Here is a 16,231-nt window from a genome sequence, read left to right as displayed (position 1 = left end):
GCCCCTCCCTGCATTTTTTTCATCACGAGCGGGCACCTGGGTAGAACACCGACCTCCGTAAGCCAGCTGGATGGCTTCCTCACAGAAGAATTCAAACGCCCCCATTTAGGCTCGAACCCACATCGATTTAGGGGGCCCAAATGATTTGAAGTCAGCGACCTTAACCACTCAGTACATAGCATTGTAAAGTATTCATTCATACTGAATGGTAAAGAAAATAAATAAATATTAGCTTCCGAAAAAAAGCTATTGTAAGCACATACAACACATCAATCAAGAAAAGAAACAAACAAAAGAGATTACCATTTGTACGCTTTCTACAAGGTTGCGGCTGTCCCGGCACCCGCACGCATCCCACCCAGTCCCTTTTCTAAGTTTGTTTAGACAGAAATAAAGCACGTTACTGAAGTTTATTTAAATATTCAAGAAAATCTCTGGATGGTTTTTATATAATTTTGTACCGCCTTAAATATTAACGCATCCACATCATAGCATTGGCTGTCTATTCCAAAAAGCAATTTAAAAGTACTTAAAAGGTGAATAGGTCCGTCAGTTGTTAAAAAGTTCACGACTTTGTAAAACAAATAATGGACAGCGGAAGAATAAATGCTTTGCATCTTCGTACGTATTCCAACAAGAGCATCTGGGATTATCGCGTAAATGATTGCGAAATAAATCTGCATTCAAACTGCTACACCTATTCCTAATTCTAGCATGGTGGACCTGGAACATTTGGGTAACGCTTCTGGTGTAACTGTAGTCATACATGACGTACCTAGCAGCTGACCTTTGAATATTTTCGACTTTACTTGTGAGAGTTTTTTGCCATGGAGGCCAGACGCTTGAACAGTACTCGCAAATTTTGGACGAACATGTTGAAGGTGTTGTAGCCAGCAATTTTGATCCTTTTTATGTCAGTTTTGACATTTCGCTGTATGAAGCGAAGAGTGGAAGTTGCTTTGGAAGTAATATTGTCAACGTGTTTAGACCAGTTTAAATCTTTGGAAATGGTTATGCCTAAGTATTTAGCTGCCTCACATGTTTTTAGCTATATGTTAAGAAGTTTGTAGGGTTAAACTACTACGGGATTTTTCTTTCTAAAGATTCTAAGGATTTCACATTTGTCAGGATTGAACTCCATGGACCATGTCTTCTCCAAGTTCATGGGCGTAGGAGCGAGTTTAACTTTGGGGGGGGGGGCAAACCTTTTCGACCGGCAGCGAAGGGGGGAGGGGGCGGCAAGGTACCCCGGTTTCATTATTCATGACAAAGCCTTGTAAGGGGCCAAATGGGCCATTTGGCCCTCTCAAGCCTCTATGTTTTAGCAATCATTGATTTTCTGATGATACACATACGACTAGGCACTGAACTGTCTTAATCAGTCATATTATGTATTGTTCTAATTATGTGTGCTGTTTTTTTCATTGTTTGTGAAGCCCTGGACATACAATCAATTAGCGCCCGCATTTGGTTAATTGTGATATAAAGTTATGGAAATATCATTTCCCTAGAATGGAAAATGAAAAACAAAAAAATATATAACGTTTACATGCGTAAACAGGCTTAATAGTTACATAGATTTTGCAGACGCTCAAACCGGAACTGTAGTGATTGCGATGAATGATATAATATTTTATAAAGTATAATCAAACAATCCTTGGCATGGCGCGTACAGATTTCAGTACTCACACTACAGAAAGAGACAAGTCAGAATACAAGTGAAGTCCAAATGCAAATCAGAAATCAGGTTGAAAAGAATTATATGATGCTAACTAAGTAATTAAATGTTATATTAGACTGCAGGTTATATCTCTTTTCAAAAATATTGGGGGGGCCAAACTATAGTTGGGCCCCCCCCTCTCCTAGCTTTGGGGGGGCCTGGCCCCCCCCGACCCCCCCCCCCCCCCCCCTGCTCCTACGCCTATGAAGTTTTGTTTAAAATTGGGTCTAGCTATATGTGGCACCATTGTGAACATTGTCAATTTTAGATATGATATATAGAGTCTATCGGGAATAATATTTAGGCGTATTGGAAATCGCAAGTCAACGTCTCTGGATTTTCCATTTGCTATTTATAGAAACCTTTGTGATTTAGGCGCTTTAGGGAAAAAAACAAGCGTTTTGTGTATTTAGATGCTTCCTGTTGGATGAAAATTACAAAATATTCTTGTTATTTGCAAAATACAATATTCTAGTGCGAAAAACAGACCGACTGATAGGTATTTTCATATTTCCAACCTGTTCCCTCTCAAATTATTCAGTTTTGTAATATATATCTTAATTAATTCAGTGAGATATTTAGTTGTTCTTAGATAGTATCCTCGTGACATCGGTTTTCGACGACGCAAGGAATCAAACGATTGCCAAAAATAGGAAAGGAAAATAATTAAATTGCCTACTTGTCAAGCGACAAAACAATATAAGCAGGGGAAAATATTAGCAGTCGCCCAGTGCGACCAAAAAATCGGCTGGGCGCCTAAAAATCGCAAGTTAGGGGCCCAGGAGGCGACCAGGGTGAAAAAAATAAAATTTTCCATGATTCGGTGTTTTTTTGCCTCTTCGTTTTTTCACAGTTCTCTTGGGAACTGAAAGGAATATAATGAGTTGCTCTGTCTGGACTGTATGTTTATGTCTACTGGGAAATGGATTGCAATAGTATGAATCATTCAAAAACGTAGTCGACTCCATTTAAAAATGGAGGTCTGTCAAGAGAAAGTCCGTTATACCGGTCTATACCGGACACGTTTAAACTGCGACGCCATGTGACCCCATGTGCGGCGCAGTGCTTCCTCCCAATGTGGCGCAATATTTGAAAGCGTGGTTCGCAAAAGTGGCCATCGGTTTTCACTGTTGCATGTGCTTCATTATTATCGGAACCACAAACTTAATTTACACATCTCGATGCCTTTTTGGAACGAACTTTAGACATACCACGCCGATGCGAGTTATCTCCCTTGTAATGGCGGCGCCCTATGTGTGATGTACGCGAAGCCAGTAAACTGAGGAAAAAATGTGCCATTTTTTTGATGGGGTTACTAAGCCCACTGAAAAGCAAGTACAAACGGCGGCCGAAAAGCGAAAATATTATCAAGATTATGAAAAAACAAAAGGTCCAGGAACTTTAACAAAAAATGGGAAGAAAACAGGCTCTGGTTGCAAAATACTGATAATGGTCTCATTTGCAGCTTTTGCTGTTGGGGGACATGAGAAACGTTTAAAGTTGAAAAGTTTAACACTGTCACATCTTGAATGTATTTTGAATATGTTTATTTTGACCTGTTGAGTTTTGAAAGGTTTTAATTTAATTTCCATTAAATACAGTTGCACAATTACATAAAACAAGCATTAGCTTGTATCAATTAATCCCCTGTAAATGTTGATAATCAACTGAACATACATGTACCCGGTTTGTATGAGAGCAACCTGAAATGCAATATTTCACTACAGATACCTGACCGTATTAACTGGGCCCCTAACTTTTGGTCTGGGCCCCTAGTTTTTAAAAGTTAGGGGCCCAGGTGGCCCCTGGCTGAAAAAGTTAATATTTTCCCCTGATAAGACCTTCACTTTGTGTGTGGTTATTATCAGGAAATCTGATTTTTGCAAGTTCAGTTCGGATAAATGCGGAAGTTGGTTGAAAGCACCAGCGACTTACGTATTCGACGGTTCCTGTCAATCACACTAAAAATCTATACCGTACATTGAATTCAGTACAAATCATCACCTGTCACGAGAAACATTTACTGTTATGCATTTTATTAACGTTTTAAACGTATTCAACGGTATTTAATATATTTTCAGTGAGTTATTTGTAAGTCCTATTCAAATTTGCATTTATTAAATATCATTGATTGTTAAAGGTTGGGCACCTTACATGAATCTGCTCTGCTCCGTGTTACTCGTATAGATGTTTGCATCCAACCATAACATTTATTAAGTAACACCCATTTAACAATGTAGATGGGATTTTTTTTATCAATTTCTGCCTGAATTGTTAACAATTCACATTTGCAATGTAAGTACATCTTAAAGAATGGCTTGAACGGTCTTAGTTTATTCTGCAAGGGAGTCATCTAAATCAGATCGTGGTATTTTTACTGTATGGTATAGGGTTTTTAAAAGCATGACATGACCAATACCAACAAAGATGGCCGTGTCTGCAGACGAACATCTAATAAAACTATTTTTATGCTTCTAAGTGATTAAATGAGAGTGTCACTGAAGTACCAGTTTTGGGATTAAATAAAAAATGTATAGAACGTTATGTTGATATTAATTTATCATTTAACCTTACATTTTTATTTGATTAAGTTATAAAATGTAGACACGTGTAGAACTTTGTTTATTCTACCAAAATACCACATGATCACCACTTTACTTGCGCGGGATATGCAATTAACCGGAAATACCGACATCGTCGAAAACATAAAACATAAGTCGTGGGGATACTATTGTAATATACTGGTAAGTGTATCTAGAAGACCTAGTTTAAGCAATCGTGTAGTCTAAAATTTAGACTAAATATAAATAGGACTTTTCAGATTTTTAGAGTGGTGGAACCTATGCGCGCAGTATTCCTATGCTCGCGGTATCTCGATAAATACGCTCTCTGCAGAAGCACAGATGAAAATATTTTATCATGCTATGTTCAACACCGACCTGAGATCATATGCCTTTACAACAAACGTAGCAATTGCCGCAGGTGCGGCTTATGTGACGTACACCGGAGTCGATACTTTTTACACAATCTGTTTTCGTAGCACAAATCTCAGACAAATACGTCAAAATCACCCAGTAAAAGTTAGTATATTAGAAACCATGCATTACATTAAAATTTACATTTAAAATATATTTAAGATCAACTTTGATAAACAAGAGGGCCATGATGGCCCTATATCGCTCACCTGTTATCATTGCACTTGAGGACAAGAAGGTCCTCAGAAAAAATATCTAAGTCCAAAGAACAGGAACAACAAAGGAAAGAAATTTAACCAAAAAGAAAAACAAAATTCTTACAAGGTACAGATATGTCAAAATACACCTAAAAATTGGAGGTACCATCCATGTTGTACCACAGAAAAGTGGTCTCGGTTTTTCCCTACGGCCAATAATAAAAAGTTACTAAAAATAAGCTATTTATAGTAACGTAAAAGGGAAGTAATTCAAAAGAAAATTATTCTAAGTTAACAAAAGAAGGATCTGCCAAACAAATCTGTTGACATAAATGAAATTTCAGATCAGTATCTTCATTAGTTACGGAGATATACCTATTTTAATTTGAAATAAAGGGAGGTAATTTGACATAAAATCAGTCCATAGTTATTTACCCTGATTGGCTCGGTCCAACTAATGACAATAATGAAATTTCAAATAAGTCCTGTAAGTACTTTCTGATATAAATCCATTTTGACTACAATCAGGGGAAGTAATCAGATATAAAATAACTCTGGAAACTACGATTGGATCTGATTTGTCATGGAATCCAAGATTTATTGTTGTTGAAGATATTTTGGAAGTTTGTATCAGATAAAACCATAAATAAAGACTCTATATGGCTGCAAAAGCCAAAATAGCCGATTTTGGACATTTAAGGGGCCATAACTCTGGAACCCATGACAGAATCTGGCCAGTTTAAGAAAGGAACCAAGATCTTGTGGTGATACAAGTTGTGTGCAAGTTTGGTTAAAATCAAATCATAAATGAAATTGCTATTGTGCAGACAAGGTCAAAATAGCTTATTTTGGCCCTTTCAGGGGCCATAACTCTGGAACCAATTAGGGGATCTGGCCGGTTCAACAAAGGAACTGAGATCTTATGGCAACACAAGTTGTGTGCAAGTTTGATTTAATTCAAATCATAAATGAAGCTGCTATTGTGCAGACAAGGGCAAAATAGCTAATTCTGGTCCTTTCAGAGGCCATAACTCTGGAACCCATAATGGAATCTGGCCAGTTCAAGAAAGGAACCAAGATCTTATGGTGATACAAGTTGTGTGCCAGTTTGGTAAAAATCAAATCATGAATAAAGCTGCTATTGTGCAGACAAGGTCAAAATAGCTGATTTTGGCCCTTTCAGGGGCCATAACTCTGGAACCCATAATGGGATCTGGCCAGTTCAAGAATGGAACCGAGATCTTATGGTGATACAAGTTGTGTGCAAGTTTGGTTAAAATAAAATCATAAATGAAACCACTATCATGCAGACAAGAAATTGTTGACGGACGGATGCACGGACACACGACGGACGAAGGGTGATCACAAGAGCTCACCTTGTCACTATGTGACAGGTGAGCTAAAAAAAAACATCCCCATGACTTGGAGATGAATGACAAAAATTTTCACTCTTGTCTTCTCTCGGAGAATATGCTTGATCAGAAATAAACTCACAACCACTTGATTCATAGTCTTGCACACTGCCTACTGAACCAACCAAGTTGGCTAAGTTTTGTTATTAAAGTACTAAGATTAAGATTCTACAGAATAAAAAGCTTGTATATTAATTTTACTTTTACCAGTAAACACAAAGGTATCTGAAAACAAAGCTACACACCATGGGTATAGTATTGCCTTTCTTCTTCTTGTTCCTTCGTGACAGCACTGTTTTCACTGGTTTCAGCAATCGATAACACACTCCTAACAGCACACATTATGAGATACTGTCTAAAAATATAAAAAGAAATTTCTATGTCAGAATTAAATTCAAGTTTTCACAAAACAGACAGATGTCAACATCATTTACTTTTCTGGCATTTTTTATGTCTTTTTTTTCTAACATAGGGTACTTTGAAATGCAATTTATAATTGTCTTGTAACTTGTAATTTCCATTTTATAAACTCTTCTAATAAAACTGTCAAACTTCAAAAGAAGTAAATGAAATAGGCCAACAGACTGGAAGATAATTTTTTTGTACACGCATACAAAAAAGATGGCCTTACACTTGCATCTGATGTGCTAAACATCATAATATTACAAGAGGGCCATGATGGCCCTATATCGCTCACCTGTTATCATTGCACTTGAGGACAAGAAGGTCCTCAGAAAAAATATCTAAGTCCAAAGGACAGGAACAACAAAGGAAAGAAATTTAACCAAAAAGAAAAAAAAATTCTTACAAGGTACAGATATGTCAAAATACACCTAAAAATTAGAGGTACCATCCATGTTGTATCACAGAAAAGTGGTCTCGATTTTTCCCTACGGCCAATAATAAAAAAGTTACTAAAATAAGCTATTTATAGTTACGTAAAATGGAAGTAATTAAAAAGAAAATTATCGTAAGTGAACAAAAGAAGGATCTGCCAAATAAATCTGTTGACATAAATGAAATTTCAGATCAGTATCTTCATTAGTTACGGAGATATGCCCATTTTAATTTGAAATAAAGGGAGGTAATTTGACATAAAATCAGTCCATAGTTATCCACTTTGATTGGCTCAGTCCAACTAATGACAACAATGAAATTTCAAATAAGTCCTATAAGTACTTACTGATATAAATCCATTTTTACTACAATCAGGGGAAGTAATCAGATATAAAATAACTCTGGAACCTATGATTGAATCTAATTTGTCATGGAATCCAAGATTTATTGTTGCTGAAGATATTTTGGAAGTTTGTATCAAATAAAACCATATATGAAGTCTGCAAAAGCCAAAATAGCCAATTTTGGACCTTTCAGGGGCCATAACTCTGGAACCCATGTCGGAATCTGGCCAGTTCAAGAAAGGAACCAAGATCTTGTGGTGATACAAGTTGTGTGCAAGTTTGGTTAAAATCAAATCATAAATGAAATTGCTATTGTGCAGACAAGGTCAAAATAGCTAATTTTGGCCCTTTCAGGGGCCGTAACTCTGGAACCTTTTATAGGATCTGGCCAGTTCAAGAAAGGAACCAAGATCTTATGGTGATACAAGTTGTGTGCAAGTTTGGTTAAAATAAAATCATAAATGAAATTGCTATTGTGCAGACAAGGTCAGAATAGCTAATTCTGGCCCTTTCAGGGGCCATAACTCTGGAACCCATAATTGGATCTGGCCAGTTCAAGAAAGGAACCAAGATCTTATGGTGATACAAGTTGTGTGCCAGTTTGGTAAAAATCAAATCATAAATAAAGCTGCTATTGTGCAGACAAGGTCAAAATAGCTGATTTTGGCCCTTTCAGGGGCCATAATTCTGGAACCCATAGTGGGATCTGGCCAGTTCAAGAAAGGAACCGAGATCTTATGGTGATACAAGTTGTGTGCAAGTTTGGTTAAAATAAAATCATAAATGAAACCACTATCATGCAGACAAGAAATTGTTGACGGACGCACGACGGATGAAGGGTGATCACAAAAGCTCACCTTGTCACTATGTGACAGGTGAGCTAAAAAAATAGATGTGTAAAATCCAATGACGGATTAAAATTATAATGAAATTTCATGAATCCCCCCATCCCAACTTTCAAATTTGACACATGGCGCAAAATGGCGGTATTTTATAAATATTTCAAGAAATTTCTAATTTTGAATTAGTTTGATAGAAACAGTTTACTGCTGAAATAATGTTTACTCCATTTTTGTGAAAGAAATATACACATAGAGACACATACTATTAAAATGGCATGCTCATTTCTATACACATAGAGGCACATACTATTTAAATGGCATGCTCATTTCTTTAAAATCTTTTGTTTTTCACATAATAAATGTGTAATGCTCTAAATATTATACTCGCATAATTATAATATTATACTCGCATAATTATACTTGTTTGTTATTTTTAGCTTTTGATTTTTTTCTCGGCTTTAGTTTAACAAATATAACATACCGCCAGCATAGGTTCCCTTCAGAGCGAAATTTCACCTTTTTACGTATGCCGTGTCAATAGCTCACAAGACGACTTAAGTCACGTGATGACGCACATAGGTTCCCTTCAGAGCGAAATTTCACCTTTTTACGTATGCCGTGTCAATAGCTCACAAGACGACTTAAGTCACGTGATGACGCACATCAAAAACATGTTTCGATAAAGGGAGGATAACTTTATGTTTTTGCATAGGTAATTGAAATGGCAAATTTTTCTTGCTTCTTAAATAGATTATATATGTACAAAATACCGCGAGCATAGGTTCTACCACTCTACAGTCAACTCGTCCCCGATTTGGTCATTTCGTCCCTCTCGGTGATTTCAAAATGGTCATTTCATATCCTTTTTCATCTTTTGTATAATGTTTTGTACTCTCATAGTTTCTTTCATCTTGAGTTTCTTGATGATGTTTGTAACATATGATTGTACAGTGACAGGAATTGGGAGTGCACCAGTGTTCTGTGGCCACTCATTTCGTTTATTGTTTGTTTGTTGTTGTTGTTGTTTTTTTCCAGTAAAATGCTTGTTTTATTTCATACTTAATTTCTCAGAGAAGGCTGAATATGGGCCTACATGATACAGGTCCTTCCACAGCCCATCAAGACACTATGGAACTACAACATCTAAGTACAAGATGAAAGTTCTCTAGCATCTTTGACTTTAGATGTCTTATTCCACACTGCTGCCTATTTGTTCTCATTTTCAGTTATTCATATCATAAGCTGTTGCTTTAAATGTATTAGACTTGAATTGTCTGAAAGAAATCATTAGCAAATTGAAATCTGAAACATGTTTTGACTTTATCAAACAGAAAATGTGGGTTAAATAATAGATAATTTAACTGATGCTTCTTTTACATTTGTATTTGATGTTTTACAGGATTTAACAGATAACTTGTGGAAGACTTAAAGATGGATGCCACTGTGTGGGTGGCCTCAACTATGATGCTGTTTTTATCGCTAATTGATGTTGTACCAGCTGAAGAGACAGATCATTTGAAAGGTATTATATTGCTTAATTTTCTTCACTTTTTACTTAAAGGGACTCAATAATAAACACAGGTTCAATATCTCTTACAGATGGCATTATGGAGAAACTAGAGTCAAGATATTTTACGCTCAATACTTATATTATCTTACTTTTTCCATTAAACAAATAGTAATTTTCAAGATAGATAGTAAATACTGATAACCACCTCGACAGGCTTAGTGGTAGAACATCTCCTTCAAGTTTGAAAGGTCTTTGGTTTGACACCCAGCCACATCATACCAAAGGCATCTAAAATGAGACCAGTAGCTCAGTTGCTTAGTGCTCAGTAGTGAAAGGAAAACTGGTTTTTCTTCTCTCATATGCGTGTGGTGATGGATTCCATAAGGAATGAGTTGTCGAATGTAATTAATAATAAGTTGTAGAACATGTTTCACAGTCGGTAAAAATTAAATCAGTATAAATTGATATTGATAAATATATTCTGTAGGTAAAATGTTTGTAATTCAGCCATAAATTTCAGTACCTTATTTTTAGCTCTTGTTGTCATCCTTCCATTGACATCAGTGTCACAAAAGTTTTGCATGTAAGCAGGTTTCTTAAAAAGTACTTGGCCAAAAGCTTTCAAACTTAATAAATGTCTTTTGTATTATGACGTGACATCACAGAACAAATAATATAACTCTAGCTTTTATTTTGACAAAGTTCATTTTTTACACAGAAATTTTTATTAAAGTTTTACATGTTAGCAGGTTTATCAGAAAGCACTTGAATGAATGCTTTCAAACTTCACACACATCATTGGCATCATAGGTTGAAATCACATGGCAGGTGTCATAACTCTAGCTGACATTTTGGCAAAATTATGCGCCTTTTGAACTTCAATTTTTTTTTAATGAATGTTTTGCATGTAAGCAGATTTCTCAGGAAATATTTTACTGAATGCTAAAATAAACACTTCATAAGTCTTCAGCATCGTGAAACACTGGTAACCATTCTGAGCCAGGTTCCATCTGTCTGACTTACAATTTACAAAATTACATCCTTTTTTCAACGTAGAAAAAATTGATAACAGCTTTGTATGTAAACCAATATTATGTAAAAGGGTTTCATTTAGTTAAACTATTATGTCTCAGCTCTTTAGTATTTAAGTTACTTAATTAACTATTTTTATTTCATTTTGCAGATACCTCAGAAATCAGTACTGTGACTATGGCAGCTGTTGTATGTATTTCGTTGCTAGTTGTTGTATTTGTAATCTCACTGTGTGGAGGGTGTACCCCAATGGAGGTTGGAAGTGATGATCACGCCGCAGCAGCGGGACGTAAATCATACACCCAGTATAGCAGTGTTGCTACTGACGTAAACACACATGTCATGTCTTCTGGGACAACACTTCCAAATGATCCCTACCAGCCCCAGGAACAGGCTTTACCGTATCCCATACACCCTTAGACAGCTCAGAACTTTACAGGATATCAAGCGCCAGATCACCAACCTATGGGACCTGGTTCCCAAGGTTATAATGCTCAACAGGGGTACCAGGCAGCTGGAGCCCATAGACATTTCTCTGAGTCAGAGCCACCACCTCCAAATTATTATCAAGCAGTGCAGTCTGGGGCACCAGGTCAAGGTCAACATGGTGGACAGCCAAGTGCTCCTGCTCAACAGTATGGCTGGTGAAATTGTGGAAATTATATATTTTTGCTTCCAATGTGTTTATTTGTGATCTTCCCATATCGAACAAGTTTGATGTAAAACCTCAATGATGATAAATGTTTTCCTGAAGTTGATATGATCAGCATTTGTTGGCATGTCACACCTACATTGTAAGCTTGTTTTTGTAAAAAAAATACTTTTTTTCCCCATTTTGATCCAAAGTAAGGTAATATAAGCTGGATACCAGCAGTCTTTCAGCAGAAATGATGCAGTCTTTTTTAAAAAACAAAAACATAACCAAAAGAACACTTTTGGCTTGCTATACATTAATTAAGAAAGCAGTAGAGTTTGAAAAAATTAAAGAAAAGTTTTAGCATAAGTATGTATTTTGTACTACGTATGAAAAATAAAAATATTGTTTAATGTTGCTTAAATGAGTCTCATCATCTTTAAGACTGTACTGAATTTTGCTTCTCAGTGCATCATGAATAAAAATGTAAGCATTATTTCATAAAATGTTTCCTGCTAAATAAGGTGGAATTCTGGCCTAGAACAGATTGCAACATTTAGTGATTGTTCATTACTGTAAATGCAGAATTGTTTGTGAGGGTTTAATTTTTTCTCTATAGTAATGAGGCCCTTTATCTCATCCTCACATAAGCATTCATCATCAAATTTAAGTAGGATACCATTTTTAACCTCTAGAACATACTCAAAATTTGAAATTCGCGACATTTTGACCCAGCGAGAATGTGTGCTTTTATAGTACCTGATGTAATTTGTTACATGTTTTAATAAATAAAGAAACATTAAATCAGAACAGTTATAGGTACGGGTAGTAGTTAGTCTTGCATGTGTTTAAAATTCTGGTCATATCTTAATCAGATTTGATCAAGTTTTTCTAAACTTTTAATGCATTGATTTTTACTAGCTGTAAGATGATTAAGGAATAACATTTCCATGAATATTTACTATTATGCAAATTTTGAACAATATTTAAAGGATTGGACTCTAGATTTTGGCAAGAAGATATTTCTTTAGAATTAAAGTTTGGCATATTATGAACATTAGAACATGAGTCTTTGTTTCCAAACTATTTTTTAAAGCTTTATAATTACTGGGTAACACAGTTTACCTTCTGTATCCTGTAACATAAGCTTTTAAATTTTGAATGGAAAAAATACAAAAGATAACTAATTCTCATGTGTTTCTATAACATATAATCTGTCAGTATCTTAGTTTCAAAACCATCATAAGAAAAATTGCTATAATTTCCCGTTATGTTCAAATATTTTTTCTTTGTTGTCCTATCTGGAGGTCAGTCCCTCTATAAATATATAAAATTGAAAACGTATCAGTTCTTTCATTTTCAGTACTTGTTCGTCATCTTTTCTGTGTCAGTAAACTATATTTAGTGTTTCATTATTTAGTATTTCATGAATTTATTTAATATCATTTAAGAAATAGTATATTGTTGAAACATGTTTAAATATATTTAATCATGACAAAGAGGTTATTCCCTATTCTGTGTGGCATATAACCAGTTGAGAGTGTTTAAGAATATTAAAAAATGGATGAAATACAGATGCACTATTGATGCATGTATTATGCCAAGTTTGATGTCTGTTTGACATAACTGTGACTGTGTTTTAAGTTAGCATTGATATTATTTTATATTTGAGCAACATATGTTACATAATTATGTGAAATAGATGTTTATTAACATAATGTCGGTGTTTTACTAGCATTTCAAATTGTTATATCTTCTTAGGTTGACATGGTTTCAACAAAGCCATTATGAGGAACAAACCAGGTGTTTAACAAAAAATATGATGTTTGTTTTCATTAGTTTCACTTGCTTTTTCTTAAAATTGTGATGATGTCATTTTGTGGGAAAGTAGAGTCTTGCTTGAATCCTTTCCAGTTTTATATCATATTTGTGCAGCATTGAACATGACGTGTGGCATTATTTTGTCCAAAAATGTGTGTTTTCTCCAGTGTTAATAGCTACACAAGTGCTTTGATCACATTTACTTAAAGTGTCTGGTTCACATTCACAGGGAGTTTCTGATTTACTCAGATTCTCTTAGCAAAATTGGTTAAAACGAAATATGAATGTGTTTTCATCATCAGTGGATAGAAAATTTCAAATAAGATACACCATTAGTTTGACTTCACTGTTTCTAGTTTAGTATACCAAAATTGCTCTCTCTTCCTCTGAATGCAAAGGGAAGAAATTTTGAAAGCATGGGGTAAACAATGGAATTGGCCAACCAGTACAAAATATTTCATAAGTATATCATTATCAAAGGAAGTATGGTAATAAAATACTGTCTCTTGACTTTATAATTATTTTATTGAAATGTTACTTAATACTTGCCATTATAGCCATTTAATTATGATTAGAAGACATAGGTCAGCAGCTTGTTATCTCTATGAAGAATTAATTATGATATTGTAATATTGACTCTGTAATTACAGCATATTGTGCCATTTACCTTTATTATGTCCCCCTTCCAAGAAGGCGGGTTATATTGTTTTGCAGATGTCGGTCCGTCAGTCAGTATGTAGACCAATCAGTTTCCGGATCATAACTCAAGAACACTTGGGCTAAGGATCATGAAAGTTGATAGGGAGGTTGGTCATGACCAGCAGATGACTCTTATTGATTTTTAGGTCAAAGGTCAAGGTCACAGTGACCCGGAACAGTTAAACCTTTTATGGATGATGACTCAAGAATGCTTGGGCCTAGGATCATGAAAGTTGATATGGAGGTTAATCATGACCAGAAGATGACCTTTATTGATGTTGAGGTCAGTAGGTCAAAGGTCAAGGTCACAGTGACCCGGAACAGTTAAATGGTTTCCGGATAATAACTCAACAACGCTTGGGCCTAGGATCATGAAAATTGATAGGGAGGTTGATCATGACTAGCAGATGACCCCTATTGATTTTGAGGTCAAAGGTCGAGGTCACAGTGACCCGGAATAGTTAAACAGTTTCCAGATGATAGCTCAAGAACGCTTTGGTCTAGGATCATTAAAGTTGATAGGGAGGTTGGTCATGCCTATTGATGTTTTTCATGCTAAACTCAGTTGTTACCATTTATGATTCAGTTTGTCATACATATATTCAAGGTTAAATAGTCAATCTCAGGTGAGTGACTAAGGGCCTCTATGGCTCTCTTGTTATAATAATTGTTGCATTGAAGTTTGTATTTTATGTAAATAGTGCTGCCTCTTTATAGAGATTATACAGTATTTCAGGCAAAGAGTCTTTTTAAAGCTTATAAAATCTCTTTAGGCCGTAATTATGAGATTTACAGTCTCGACAAAATGTGCATAAATTAACCATAGGAATGAATGTACTTTTCTTCTTTGTACTGTTTGTATTGTATTTATTGCTGTTTTGAATCTGTATACAAATGTTTATGCTTATTATATATATATATCTTTTAAAGGACATATTTTATTGTTAGTGAAGTAATGACTGAGCTCCAAGTTCTGTAAATTCTGTGATTTTACCCAGAAACATGTTTTTGTTACCCATAGACATTTTTGATAAATTATCAACGTGTATTTAATATAATTGTTTGATAATTGTGTTTATAAGAAAAGTACTTGAAACTTTGATGATTTGCCTTGTTCTTTATTTTCCACAGTATTTTTCACTCACCTTAAGCAAATGTTAAAGGTGAGCTATTGAAATTGCACTATGCTAGTCATCCAGTATTTAAGCTTTACTTTGTCAATGACAACTTGTTGAGAAGCAGTCTTGTATGAATTTTTTTCAAATGGTTCAGCTTTACCCCCCTTCTAGTAGTTGCCAGGAATGTCTCGTAGGATCTTCCATCATATACAGTATCACTTTATAGTACTCTTGTATGGTCTTTTTTATCAAGACTGACCCTATAGCTAAAAATAGAAAAAGATCTTTAATCAAGCAATCATACAAAGTGTATCCTCTCATGGAAGCCTCTCAAGTTTGTAAGAACTGTTCCACTTGACACCTTTTAGGAGCTGTCAGAGCTGAAAACAGAAAACCTTTCAGTGACATCTTCAGATTCAGGATGTACGAGTGTTTTCTTTAGCTCACCAGAGCCAAAGGATCAGGGTGAGCTATTGGGATGGGTCACCGTCTGGCGTCCGTCCGTAAACTTTTTACTTTAAATGACATCTTCTCATAAACCGCTAGGCCAATTTCATCCAAAGTTCACAGGAATGTTCCTTGGGTGAAGCTTTACAAAAATTGTACAAAGAATTGAATTCCATGCAGAACTCTGGTTGCCATGGCAACCGAAAGGAATAACTAAAAATCTTCTTCTAAAAAACCAGAAGCCCTAGAGCTTAAATATTTGGTGTGAAGCATTGCCTAGTGGACTTCTACCAAGCTTTTTCAAATCTTGACCCAGGGATCAAAATTGACCCCGCCCCAGGGGTCACTTGATTTTACATAGGAAAATCTTAAAAAATCTTCTTCTCAAAAACCAGAAGTCTAGAGCTTAGATATTTGACATGTAGCATTGCCTAATGGACCTCTACTAAAATTGTTAAAATCATGACCCCGGGGTCAAAATTGATCCTGCCCCAGGGGTCACTTGATTTTACATAAGAAAATCTTCAAAAATTTTCTAAAAATAAACCAGAAGGCCTAGAGCTTAGATATTTGACATGTAGCATTGCCTAGTGGACCTCTACAAAATTTGTTCAAATCATGACCCCCGGGGTCAAAATTGACC

General features: G+C 35.5%; 1 pseudogene; it reads left to right on the top strand.

Annotated features, from left to right (window-relative positions):
• The first annotated feature begins 2,103 nt into the window (after positions 1-2,103).
• Positions 2,104-15,125, top strand: LOC123529800 (uncharacterized; annotated as a pseudogene).
• The last annotated feature ends 1,106 nt before the right edge of the window (positions 15,126-16,231 follow it).

Source organism: Mercenaria mercenaria, chromosome 13 (assembly GCF_021730395.1).
Source record: "Mercenaria mercenaria strain notata chromosome 13, MADL_Memer_1, whole genome shotgun sequence".
NCBI lineage: Eukaryota > Metazoa > Mollusca > Bivalvia > Venerida > Veneridae > Mercenaria > Mercenaria mercenaria.
Note: the sequence above shows the minus strand (reverse complement) of the source record. Positions and strands in the feature narration are given on the sequence as shown.